General features: G+C 45.7%; 1 protein-coding gene across 1 annotated transcript in view; it reads right to left on the reverse strand.

Annotated features, from left to right (window-relative positions):
* Positions 1-14,090, reverse strand: part of ADGRD2 (adhesion G protein-coupled receptor D2) — a 322,967-nt gene that overhangs the window by 118,042 nt on the left and 190,835 nt on the right. The gene's annotated exons all lie outside the window — the stretch shown is intronic.

Raw genomic sequence — 14,090 nt, forward strand, 5'->3', positions numbered from 1 at the left:
GAACGGCATCGGCCTGAGATCCAAAAGACAAGAGGGCTAAAAGAAAGAGACATGACAGTGATTCCACGGGGGGATCCTAGGGGGAGGAATCGGAGGGGAGTGAGGCTTCGGCGGGCACGTCGGTCTCTGCAGCGCGAGACATAGCAGCTGCCAATGCGGCCGCGTTAGCTCTTCCTAACCTAGCCGAGTTGTGGGAGAGCGTGCCAAAGGCACTACGGAGCAAGATTAGAAAACGTGAATATATTGATATATTCACAATATTAGAGGGAAGGAAAGGGGCAGCAGAGGAAAGGAAAGAAGAAGGAGGAGCAGAAAGGGGCGGAGGTAAAGGTGGCCAGGAACTTTACCAATTGGACAAGGGCATTTCTGAGAATGATCAGTGTCAATTTGAGGGAGGACCCTTCGCAATACGCCCCTATGCTGAGTTATGCTGACTCTATATTGGAGGTGTACAAGGAATATCAAGGGTGGTGTTGGTTGAATTATGATGAGAAGTTCAGGGATAGGATGGAAGATAAAAGGAACCTGTCCTGGGCAGCTCAGGACGTGGGATTGTGGTTGCGGCAGATGACTAGCAAGGTCATGGAGTCAGGTACAGCACTCAAACCTATGAGGTCATCCGGTGGACAGGCCGGTACGGGTAGTTCTCAGTGGGGGGATAACGGTAACAACAGGGTATGCTGGTGTTTTAACAAGGCAGGATGTACGTTCCAGGATTGTCGGTTCAAGCACATATGTTCAGTATGTGCGGCTCCACACCCGGCAGCGAAATGCTCAAAGAAAGGGCAGGGGTCGTTAGCCGGGAGTAATGGAAAAGGAAAACAGTAAAGCGGGGCAAGGCACCGTCCCCAGTGCGGCTATCGGCCACTGGGGAATGGCTGGATATATACCCAAGGTGAAGGGAAGCTGAACAGTTGAGGGACTGTTTTGAGCATGGTTTTAGGATACCTTTCCAGGGCGAGATAACGGGCACGGGTTACATGAATTCATCTTCGCTAGTTAGACACGCAGACATAGTGCAGCAAAAGGTAGATAGGGAGATTGAATTGGGCAGGATGGGCGGGACCCTTTGCGGACCCTCCATTTAATAACATGATGTTGTCACCTCTGGCAGTAGTTCCAAAAAAGGAACGGGGCGAGTTCAGGTTAATACAAAACCTATCTTACCCACCGGGGGGTTCAGTGAATGATGGCCTGCTGGAGAAGGCGTACGGTTCAATACGCCTCATTTGACCAGGCCGTAGCATTGGTGAGACGTTGCGGGGAAGGTGCGCTGATGGCGAAGGCAGACATCAAATCGGCATTTAGATTGCTCCCAGTACACCCCGACAACTTTCCCATTCTAGGCTTTCACTTTCGGGGGTCTTACTACTTTGACAAATGTATGCCGATGGGGTGCTCCGTTTCCTGTGCATACTTTGAAATATTTAGTACGTTTTTGCATTGGGCTTTATAACAGAGGGCGGGGAATATGAATGTGGCGCATTACCTCGATGATTTTTTATTCATGGGGCCAGCCCATGCGGACACTTGTGCTAAAACTTTGTCAGCATTTCAGGAGATGGCTGAAGAATTCGGGGTTCCGTTGGCCGGTGAGAAAACGGAGGGCCCAGTGACCACATTATCGTTTTTAGGGATCGAGCTGGACATGCAGGCCATGACATTACGGCTTCCACTTGAGAAGTTGCACAAGTTACGGAGCATGCTTAGGCGGGCATTGTCATGCAATAAACTAACGTTGGTGGCCATTCAGTCCATAACAGGAAGTTTGAATTTTGCATGCCGGGTGATTCCAATGGGGAGGGCATTTCTGAGGCGTCTGGCTGACGTGACCAGGGGGGTGAAAAACCCATGGCACCACATTAGAATCACACGCCCAATAAAGAAAGATATGTTAATGTGGTTGGAATTACTGGATAGCTTTAATGGGGTTTCAATGTGGCAGGACGATGCGGTGTCGAGTCAGGATCTGGACATACATACAGACGCATCGGGAGGATGGGGCTTCGGGGCTTACTGCCAGGGTGCATGGTGCGCAGCACCATGGCCGGCTGAATGGATAAAAAACGGGTTGGTAAAGAACATCACATTCCTTGAGCTCTTCCCGATATTGGTGGCCATTACAGTTTGGGTGCATAAGTTGCGCAACAAAAAGATAGTATTCTGGTCAGATAATTTGGCAGTCGTGACAGTCATTAACAGGCAAGCGTCACGCTGCTCCAAAGTGGCGGAATTGCTAAGGGAGGTGGTATTGCAGGGTTTGCGACTCAACACGACAATACGAGCCAAACATGTGCCAGGCATTCATAATCAGGTGGCGGACGCGCTATCCCGGGCTAAGTGGGATCTCTTTCATCAACAGGTACCAGAGGCAGATGAGGAGGGAGCCCCCATACCGAACCGACTATGGCGGATTGGAATGTAACAGAATGGGGGCTGCTGAAGGCATCTGTTGCTCCGGCGACATGGAAAGCCTACTGCTAGGGATTTACCAGAGTACAGGCATTCTTACGGGAGCAGGGATGGCAAGGAGGAAGGATAGAGGGTAGGCACATAGAGTGGTTCGTGGCATGGGCAAAGGAGGAGGGCTTATCCAGGGGATCGACAGTAAACCAACTGGCGGGTTTCGCTTTCTTCGCGAAAGCGCAAGGCTTAGGCGACCCCCTAGATAACTTCATGGTCAAGAAGTTGCTAGCAGGCTGGGCCAGGACTGTAGCTTGGAGAGGGGACAAGAGGCGGCCAATAACCCACGAGATATTGGTACGTTTATGGTACGCGGTCGCGCAGGTTAGTTCAGATAGATTTGAGGTTATACTGTTCAGGGCCACTTTCTGCATGGCATTTTTCACGGCATTAAGAGTTAGTGAATTGGTGGCGGCATCCAAAAAGGATGAGGGAAACGATGGCATACTATTGCACAACGTATTTGTGCAAGAACAGGCAATTAGGATAAGGGTACACAAGTCGAAAATTGATCAGAGGGCAAAGGGAGTGGAAATAAGGTTGGCGCAGGTGACGTCCCAAGAGACATGCCTGGTGAGGAATGTAAAAGATTTTCCTGCAAATTAGACCAAAAGGGGGCGCCCATTTATTAATTCATGAGGACGGGGTACCGTTGACCAAATTTCAGTTTGCGGCAGTGCTACGCAAGGGATTGGCCAGCATAGAGCTGAACCCGGGAGAGTATGGTACCCATTTGTTTAGGATTGGGGCTGCAACGAGCGCAGCGCAGGCGGGCTTATCCATTGAGGTTATCCAAAAGATCGGCAGGTGGCAATCGGCAGCGGCCAATATGTACGTAAGGCCGAGGGCTGTGCAAATAGGTCATTAACCATGCAATTCATATTTCACCCGCAGGTCCGTGCCTACGAAGGAAGATAGTATGGGTATTGAGACATTCCTTCGTACATTGGGCAGCCAGGAGGGCTCGGGAGAGAACATATGGAGCGCACTTGGGTTTAGTACCACAGGGAATCTCCTTGGCATGGATGGGAATCCGTGGAATGAGATGGGAACAACTGATCCCGGAGGTACAAAACAGTCTGCATACCCGCCAGAAGCCGGATGTTATAGTCATACATTTAGGGGGCAACGACCTGGGAGGGAAGACAGCTAAGCAGCTAATAGACAGTATAAAAAGGGATCTGGAGAAGATCAAAGAATTGACACAGGGCGCAACCATAATATGGTCAGAAATCATACCCAGGCTGAAATGGCGGGGTGACAAATTATGGTCCAGGGGGCGGAAGAAGGTGAACAGGCAGATAGAGGTATGGGCTAGGACAACGGCCATAGTAACCATACAGCATGAGTGGGCAGATGAGCCCTGCTTAGGTCTGTATAGGCCAGACCTGATACACTTATCAGGTGTTGGGTACGACCTATTTAACAACGCAATACAAGAGGCGCTGGAGCGCGTGTTGACTGAGGTTGGGCCGCAGTAGAGGTGTTGGGGGGCCCGGGACAAGTGTAACACTATCCCGGGCTGGTGGCGGGGGTACCTGAGTCAGTGGGCCAGGAGGGGCCTGGAGCACACGGTAGACAAACCGGGGTCCTAGGAGAAGGGAAGTGCAGAGAGGTGGGCGTGGGCTGCCCAGGGGAGTGGCCCCATGGCTTGGACACGGCAGGGGGCAGGTAAGATCGGGTGGCGGACTGGCTGAAATGGCGGACGCCGGTAAGAAGCCCGGTATGATGATGTTGAGTGACGCACTATTACTCGGGTACCAAAAAGTTTACTTTATGTTAATAATTAATAAAAGCTGCGGCCTGTTTTTCACCAAAAACCTGGTGTACGTGTGTTTAATATACTGGTGTCGGGGGAAGCAAGGGGAGAGGGAGGGGACGCGAGAGTGCAAGCTGCCAATGTTATAAGAGACCGACAAGCACCTGCGGGGAGGTCCCCCTTAACAGGGCGCTTGCCGGAGCAAGTACCCCCACCCCCGGCTTCAATTTACCTTCAGGAGGGGTCCGCGGGTCTCCGGGGGCGGGCGAGGGGCGGCCCGACCCCAACGTGGTGACGGCACTCAGATTGGCGCGTCGATGCGCGGTGACATCATCACGTCGGCACGCATCGATGCGGCGATCCCGGTCCCGGGATCTCGTGAGACCCCGGGCGGCTTTAAATCTGGGCCGAGCGCCGGGCCAGGCCTCTTTTCGCTGGCCGGCGCTCGCGTTTTCCTCCCATCCACCCAACAAATGGAAAGGCGGAGAAACAGATGAAGCAGTATCAGCGGTAACAGCGAGGGGTAGTCAGGAGACAATGTTAGCAAGTTAAAGTAATATGTATAATATGTCGCAGCACGGGGGTTGGCGGGGGTACCTGAGTCAGTGGGCCAGGAGGGGCCTGGAGGACACGGTAGACAAACCGGGGTCCTAGGAGAAGGGAAGTGCGGAGAGGTGGGCGTGGGCTGCCCAGGGGAGTGGCCCCGTGGCTTGGACACGGCAGAGGGCCGGTAAGATCGGGTGGCAGAGAGGCTGAAATAGCGGACGCCGGTAAGAAGCCCGGTATGATGATGTTGAGTGACGCACTATTACTCGGTTACCAAAAAGTTTACTTTATGTTAATAATTAATAAAAGCTGCGGCCTGTTTTTCACCAAAAACCTGGTGTACCTGTGTTTAATATACTGGTGTCGGGGGAAGCAAGGGGAGAGGGAGGGGACGCGAGAGTGCAAGCTGCCAATCTTATTAGATAACTATTCTTTACTGTGTTGTACACAAAGTTGAATTTAAAGAACAAAACTGTTTAGAAACTTGATAGAACCATGGAGATAAAAATATTAAGTCTCAAATCGTTTGCATCAAAGAATATTGTAACAATATTCAAAGATTTTATCTGAATAACTTCAGGAGTTTGCCAAAGTTTGCTGTGTCAATTTCCTCCCTACTGACTGGCTAAAATTTGTCTGAATAATTCATAGTTACCAACAAACAGGTGAAGAAGGTACCACACCATAAATGTAAATCAGAAAAGCAAGAAGTGCAAGAACCACAGTCTTATAATAAACTGTGTAGAAGTTACAAACAGAAATGCTGAAAGCATTAATCCAAACCATCAAAGGTTTATTTAGATTGTAATGAAGCAGTATAAACAGAAAATACTGGAGTAGCTAAGTTCCCCGACACTTACGTGTTTCGCAGATGTGCTGCATCAGGAGGGACAAATTACTAGAAAATAAAGAAATGTGTGTAAGGATATGTTACAAATATGGACCCTTTGACTGAAGGAGAGTGATTCAACTCGTGAAGAGGTACTAATCCCTTCCTTCAGGAGGTGAGACTGGAGAGAATCAGAAACCCTGCTGGAGCTTCGCCAATACCAACCCACGTTCCCCTTAGGTTGAGCCCTCAGGTACCGGGGTCGGTTGGACTTACGTGGTATCTCTGATCGACGCCCGGGCGCAGAACAAGGCAGGTGACGATATCCATGGTTAATCAGCGAAAATCAAATTATGCCAGTCAGAGGAATCAAAAAATCAGAGAACCAGCGATACCTTAAAAAATCATCGAAGAACTTAGGAAACCGAAGAAAATCAGGAGTCACTAGAAATCAGGAATCTTGGAAAACTCAGGAGACACAGAAAAAGAAAGGAACATGGCACAAGAAAAAATGTTGCCAAGGCACCAGTGCAGGGACTTTCCTTAAATAGTCCCTGTACTGTGATGTCAGAAAATAGGGCCTCGAGGAAACAAGTACTGGCCCTTTAAATTTAAAAGTAAACAAATCACGCGACTATGGAGATCAGGCGTCAGGAACACCTGGAAACTCTGAGGAAGATGGCAGAGCCCCAAGCACTCGAATCATCCCAGCCGCGTACCCAGCAGAACCCCAGCAGCGACCCGACCCCAGAGGCAGAGTCTGACATCCAGCGCTCACATCAAAGACCGCGCCGCGACCAACCCCCGATCAAGTCCTGTGCGCACCGCCATGTAAGCGCCACGACCAGGCCCAAGCCCCAACTGCAAAACCAGAGAAAAGGTAAGCGGAATCGACCATGCAACAGTTCCCCTCCCTCTAGACCCTCCTCCAGGAGGTTTGGATTTTCCTGGGTGATCCACATGGAATTGTTTAATTAGGTTCTTATCTAATATGTTGGACGCCGGTTCCCATGAGTTCTCTTCTGGGCTGTATCCTTCCCAGGACAAACGATACTCCCCATCTTCGTCCACATCATCGAACATGCAATATTTCATGCACTTGATAGATAGTGTCGCTTTCTGCAGCAAACTGTGGTGGGTCAGGAACTCCTCGAGCGGGCTAGGAGAGTATGAGAGGTTTAAGAGGAGAGACATGGAAAGAATTGTGAATCTTTAGAGAAGGAGGTAGTCGTAGTTGATATGTCACTGGTCCCAATTGTTTGAGTACTGTGAAAGGACCAATGTATCGTGGAGCCAGATGCATGGATGGCACCTTTAAATGGATATTGCGATTACTAAGCCAAACTTTGTCTCCTCACAAAAATTGGGATGCCGGTCTGCGATAGCGATCAGAGAATCTTTTGGCTGTCAAACCTGCTTGTTTAGTCATATGTTGAGTATGATTCCACAACTGTTTCAATTTCTCGGCTGTCAATTGGGCTGCTGGGGACAGAACATATAAAGGTAAAGGCAATGGTGGAAGAGGTTGTCATATACAATTTGAAATGGTGAGACTCCTGTGGCCGTGCAGGAATGTGAATTATGGGAAAACTCAGCCCAAGGTAGGAGATCAACCCAGTCATCTTGTCGAACATTGACATAGATTCTGATAAATTGTTTTAGAGAACAATTAGTATGCTCAGCTTGGCCATTAGCTTGAGGATGATATGCGGTCATAAAATCTAAAGTTATATTACATTTTTTACAGAGATTTCGCCAAAATCATGCAGTGAACTGAGTACCACGATTAGAAGTAATGTGTCTAGGAAATCCATGTAAACGAAAAACATGTTGCATGAAGAATTGAGCCAAATGGGGGGCATAAGGAAGGTTAGATAATACAGTGAAATGGGCCATCTTCGAAAAACAATCAATTGCTACCCAAATGACAGTCTTGCCTTGCGAGATTGGAAGATCCACGATGAAATCGGTAGATATTGTGTCTAGGGTTCTTCTGGAACAGGCAATGTGTGTAATTTCCCCCAAGGGCAACCTACTAAAGTTTTCTGTTGCACGCAGATCGGACATGAATCCACATAAGACTGGATGTCTTTACACATATTTGGCCACCAATAAAACTGTTGAAGTAAAACCAGAGTCCGAGCATGTCCTGGATGTCCCACGATGCGGGAGTCGTGAAACCAAGATAAAACCTTATTCCTAAGTTTCTTGGGAACCACTGTTTTCCCCAGAGGAATGGACTCAGTGACAGTAAAAAGGATTCAAGCTGGATCGATGATATGTTGGTAGGCTCATCAGGCACCTCAAGGCAGAAAGAACGGGAGAGAGCATCCGTGCGAAGGTTTTTGGTTGCGGGTCTGTAACAGAGCTCGAAGTCGAAACGTGTAAAGAAGAGAGCTCAATGAGCCTGACTTGGATTAAGGCATTGGGCCTGTTGGAGATGTTAAAGATATTTGTGGTCCATATAAACTGTAATCCGATGTTGGCCTCCTTCAAGCCATTGATGCCATTCTTCGAATGCCAGTTTAATTGCTAAGAGTTCTTTGTCACCAATGGCATAATTCCGCTTGGCGGAAGAAAACTTCTTGGAGAAAAAAGAACATGGATGCAAAGTACCTGAGGGAATTGTGCTGATTGAGCACTGCTCCTACTCCTTCGGAAGAGGTATCCACCTCCACCACGAAAGGGAGCCTCGGATCTGGGTGTCAAAGACACGGTTTCTGAAGAAAAGCCTCCTCAAGAGTTCGAAAGGCTACCTCGGCCTCAATGGATCATTGTTTGACGTTAGCTCCCTTGCATGTTAATGTAGTCAGTGGCACTGCTAATTTAGAATAATTATGAATGAAGCTGCGATAGTAATTTGCGAAACCCAGGAATCTTTGGAGAGCCCGCAAGCCGTTGGGTTGTGGCCAGTCTTGAATGCTCTTAAGTTTTGCTGGAGCCATACTGAAGCCTTGATTAGAAACTATATAACCTAGAAAAGGAAGAGCCTCCTTTTTGAACAAACATTTTTCTAATTTTGCATACAAGTGATTCTCCCACAATAATTGTAACACTTTAGCGACATCCTGTCGATGAAACTGCAGGTCCTTGGAAAATATCAGAATATCATCTAAATATACAACCACACAATCATAGAGGAGATCTAAAAAAATCTCATTCATCAAATTTTGAAACACAGCAGGAGCATTGCAAAGTCCGAATGGCATAACCAAATACTCATAATGGCCATCCCTGGTGTTGAATGCTGTTTTCTACTCATCCCCTTCACGAATCCGGACTAAATTATAAGCCCCATGGAGATCTAGCTTGGTGAATATTTTGGCTCCTTGTAATCGATCAAATAACTCTGCTATAAGTGGTAACGGATAACGATCTTTCTTGATGATTGTATTCAGGCCTCAATAATCAATACAAGGACAAAGAGTACCATCTTTCTTGCTCACAAAGAAAAGCCAGCCCCTGCTGAAGAGGAAAACCATTGAATAAAACCCTTTTGTAAATTTTCCTTGATATATTCAGACATAGCACAAATTTCTGGAAGAGACAAGGGATAGACCCGACCTTGAGGAGGTGTAGAACCCGGCACTAGATTTATGGCACAATCGTATTTCCAATGAGGAAGTAACGAATCCACAGCCTTTTTAGAGAAAACATCTGCAAACTGGAAATACTGTGGAGGTAAGTCATCAGGAAGAACTCGGTAGAACTGCAGAATTCTTCAAACAAGTCTTTTGGCAAGCAGAGCCCCAATGTATCAATTGAAGTGAAGACCAGTCAAATTGGGGATTATGTAATTGTACCAGGGAATTCCGAGCACCACTGGATGAATAGCCTTCTGAATGACTTAAAAGGCAAGACGTTCCTGATGTGAATTCGTACAAAATTTTAATGGAGTAGTGGTGTGTGTAATCTTTCCAGGAAGGGGATCTCCATGAATAGAAGAGAGAGTCAAAGGTACTGGACAAGAATAAGTAGGAATAGACAACTGTTCCACAAGATCTTGCATTAGGAAATTTCCATTGGCATCAGAATCTATCAAGGCTAAGGTGGAAAAGCCTCGACCTCCCACGGAGAGCATTACAGGCAGTCTTAATGGGGGAACAGATGAAGCCAGACCTAGAACCAATCCCCAGGTGAGTCCTAGGCCTGAGAGTTTCCCAGTTGGACAGGGCAACAAGCAATTAAATGACCAGATTCTCCACAATACAGGCAGAGTCCAGCCCATTGGTGTCTCTGATGTTCCTCAGGAGTCAAGCGACCATGACCCAACTGCATGGGTTCTTCCATCTGTTTGTCTGGAGAAGAAGGTGGATGTGAGGTTGGAGAAGAATTTCAGAGACAACTGACAGGTCCACCCTCCTCGATACTTGAAGTTCGTGGGATCTCTCTTGCAGACGTCGATCAATTCTGCCTGTTAAGTTGATCAGAGCATCCAGTGAGGCTGGATGTTCACAAGCCACCAACTCGTCCTTGATCCTAGGAGCTAACCCATCTAAAAAGATAGATCAAAGGCAGTCTTCTCCCCAGTGGAGTTCCATAGCGAGTGTAAGAAACTCAACCGTATAATCTGCCAAAGATTGCCCACCTTGTTGAATGTGCAGTAGTTTAGATCCTGAAGCCACTAAACGACCTGGTTCTTCAAAGACTGTCTGAAAAAGATCCAAAAATTGAGGAAAATCTTGGAGAATGGGATCCGAGCATACCCACAGGGGAGAAGCCCAAACAAGCACCTTACCCTCAAGTAAAGACAGAATGAAGGTAGTTTTCATAAGGTTGTCTGGAAACAAGGAAGTCTGTAGGCAAAAATGCATGTTGCACTGGTTAAGAAATTTCCGATATCGCAACAGATCCCCGGCATAGCGAGGAGGAGCTGGTAGTGAAATAGTTGAACAAAAGGATGGTACCGGTAACAGATGGCTCGATGCAGATGAAGTTGGAAGTGTGCCCCCGGGCACCATGGAATCAAAGTGAGCACTGAGCCAATCCATGGAAGCCGCTAAAGACTCCAAAGCCCTTTGCTGTTCCAAAATCTTCTGAGCTAAGCCCAGAATAGCCTCTGCTGGATCCATGGCCTTGGCGATCTGTTACAAATGTGGACCCTTTGACTGAAGGAGAGTGATTCAACCTGTGAAGAGGTACTAATCTCTTTCTTTAAGAGGCGAGACTGGAGAGAATCAGAAACCCTGCTGGAGCTTCACCAATACCAACCCATGTTCCCCTTAGGTTGAGCCCTTGGGTACCGAGATCAGCTGGACTTACTCTGATTGACATCTGGGTGTAGAAACAAGGCAGGCGGCAATATCCATGATTAATCAGCAAAAATCAAATTATGTCAGTCCAATAGTCAGAGGAATCAAAAAATCAGGGAACCAGCGATACCTTAAAAAATCATCGAAGAACTTAGGAAACCGAAGAAAATCAGGAGTCACTAGAAATCAGGAACCTTGGAAAACTCAGAAGACATAGAAAAAGAAAAGAACACGGCACAAGAAAAAATGTTGCCAAGGCACTAGTGCAGTGCAGGGACTTTCCTTATATAGTCCCTGCACTCTGATGTCAGAAAATAGGGCCTCGAGGAAACAAGTACTGGCCCTTTAAATGTAAAAGTACACAAACCGCGCAACTATGGATACCTGACGTCAGGAACACCCGGAAACTCTGAGGAAGACGGCAGAGCCCCCAGCACTCAAGTCGCCCTGGCAGAGACCAGACCCTGGAGGCAGAGTTGACAGCAGAGGTCCGACGTCCAACACACACATCAAAGACCACACCGCGACCAACCCCTGACTGAGTCCCACGTGCACCACCACATAAGCGCTGCGACCAGGCCCAAGCCCCAACCACCAAAGCGGAGAAAAGGTAAAAGAAATCAATCACGCAATAGGATACATTTGAACATATTTAAAGGACAAAAGAAACTCTCTGTATTCCCTAAGAACCACATACCTGCTACCATCAGACAAAAGTGTTCGTTAATAGCCTGTATACAATGTAATAAGCAAGTCTGAAAGGAGACGTACACATATTTCAAAAACGTGCCAAAATAGTCATGTGACCCTAAAGCCCCAATGGGAAATAAGATATAGATAACCAAACAGCAGATTACAACAGTGATGCAAAACATTGTGAAAAATCATTGATACTAGATAAAAGCAAATACATGCAGTAACATAAAGATAGAATATACGAAGAAAATATAAACATATTTAGAGTTACTAAGGAGTCAATAAAATTGGGATCACACAATATCAATGGATTTTCCTATTCAATTCACCATATCTGGCTGGTTTGAGCCAATACTTTGAGTGGGCCCAGTAATTTCTCTTTATACTGCTTCATTGGATTAATACTTTCAGCGTTTCCCTTTGTAAGGTCTACACAGTTTATTTTAAGACTTGGTTTCTGCACTCCTTGCTTTTCAGGATAATTCATAGCCCACACAAATTTAGCTGGACAAAGAGAGGGAGCAAAGAGGGGGAATTTCTTGAGATACAGTTAAAGTTTGGCCAGTCAGCACAGATAGCATTGGCTGGCTAAAACTACTGGGTTAACTCTGGTCAGTCAAATAGCAGACCTTAAGGTAAACGGACAATTTTGTCGGGTTAACTATAGAACGAATACTCAGCCCAACCTTTAAGTATACAGGATTAAAAGTTGAGAGGCAGCTAGGAAAGGCAGCATATAGTATAGATTCTACCCCTGGAGCTTGTTGAGATGTTGAGCAAATCTTTTTCTGATGGTGCTTCAGTTCATTGAACAATGATCAACATAAGTTTTTTCTTTCTTCTTTATAGAAATAAGAATCAAGAAGTTGTAGGTGAAACCTTTTGTTGAACTCATTCAATACATTTGAGCTAGCTTTTGAGGATAAGCTCCATCAGGCCAGTGAAGAAACCGCGAAGTCACCGGAGGTCAATATTAAATCCTGTATATGGCTAAATTCTAGCCTCATAACAAGTGCACTTAAAGTGGATAAATGGGCTTTTGAAAAACTGCTACAATAATGTTATATTTACATTTTCCTTTGAAAATTACCCTCTCTATATATTTAGACCAGTAAAATCTTCTAACCAACAACTTGTTTGTTGTTCCTTATTTCTAGATATTCAAGCGAACTAACACCACAGTTCCTCTCCTCTCTGAAAGAGATCATGTAGTGCAGTGAGCACAAATGCCCATCTTGGAACTGGTTGCAAAACTTTAACAAAAAAAGAACATTGAGATCCTGCTTGAATGGAAGACTTTACAAAAGTGAAACAAGCTATTAATAATTAATAGTAGTATTGTTATTCTACATGTTTATTTCACCTCAAATGAAACACTACTGTTCAGAAAAGTCATTAAAATGCACCATAATTAGATCCCTTGCATGGAATTATATTTGCACTAGACAACAGAATGATTGAATGTTCGCTTTTGTAATTAGAGACTACTTTACAAAAAAGCAAATGGCACTCTACATTCCTTTTTATAACTACAAAAATGTTTGTGAAATACAACCCCCTCACCCTCCTCCCACCAAATGATTCTGATGTGATTTCTGAATAATTGATTGTGGCATTTACATTTAGTTACTGGTACAAGGCTGAACAGAGAATAAAGTTCAGTTTCATTAATCATTCAACCATGTTCCTAACAAATTGTTAATTTCTTTATGGTCACATTCAATGCCACTTTAAAAGCTCTGCACTTTATATAGAATAAATGTTCTAGTTACTAACATGTTAGCATATCTGGAAATGGCATCAGAGATGCTAATATTCCTCGGCCCTAAATAAAAAGACCTTTCACCGCTGGCAAAGAGTAGGTGTATTGATAATTGAAGGAAAGAAACCTTTATACCATTATAATCTACTAAAAGCAGGCTTGGTCATCAGTTATTGAATAAATTTCATTTTATTTTTTTAAGCTTGATGAAGCACTGTTTGCCTCTAAAGAATGTGGCGTTTGATCCGAGACTGGAAATGATGCTCTTCCAGGGGTTGGACGTGAGTACAGTACCAACAGTGTGATTACTTAGCCATGCCGTCTGACAATTGTACAAGAGTTTTTTCATTGTACAACAACTAGAACAGTGACAAAATTCAAGCATGCAGAGGGTGATAGAAAAGGCAACAAATGGAGATGACCAGAGATCAAGTAGGACCTGTGAAGGTGGTGGCACAGTAAACAAGGACAATCGGGCAGACCAGAAGGTCTTTATTTGCCCACAACTGCTATGTTACTACACCATGTAATTTTCTGTTACCTGCAACAAATTAAGGCAGAAAAGGGTAACACCATTATTAGAAGGATGTCTAGATTTTAGAGTGACTGGATTAATAGAAAAAAAAGACGACAGAGGCTAGTGGCACCATACAAACTAACCAGTTTATTGAGGCATGAACTTTCAAGGACAGGAGTCCACTACGTCAGATACATGCATCGGTTAGTCCAGCCTCTTTGTCATTGATCTGCAACACATACCGCTTTTAATAATCTTGTAGAGCA

Source organism: Rhinatrema bivittatum, chromosome 8 (genome assembly GCF_901001135.1).
Source record: "Rhinatrema bivittatum chromosome 8, aRhiBiv1.1, whole genome shotgun sequence".
Classification (NCBI taxonomy): Eukaryota; Metazoa; Chordata; class Amphibia; order Gymnophiona; family Rhinatrematidae; genus Rhinatrema; species Rhinatrema bivittatum.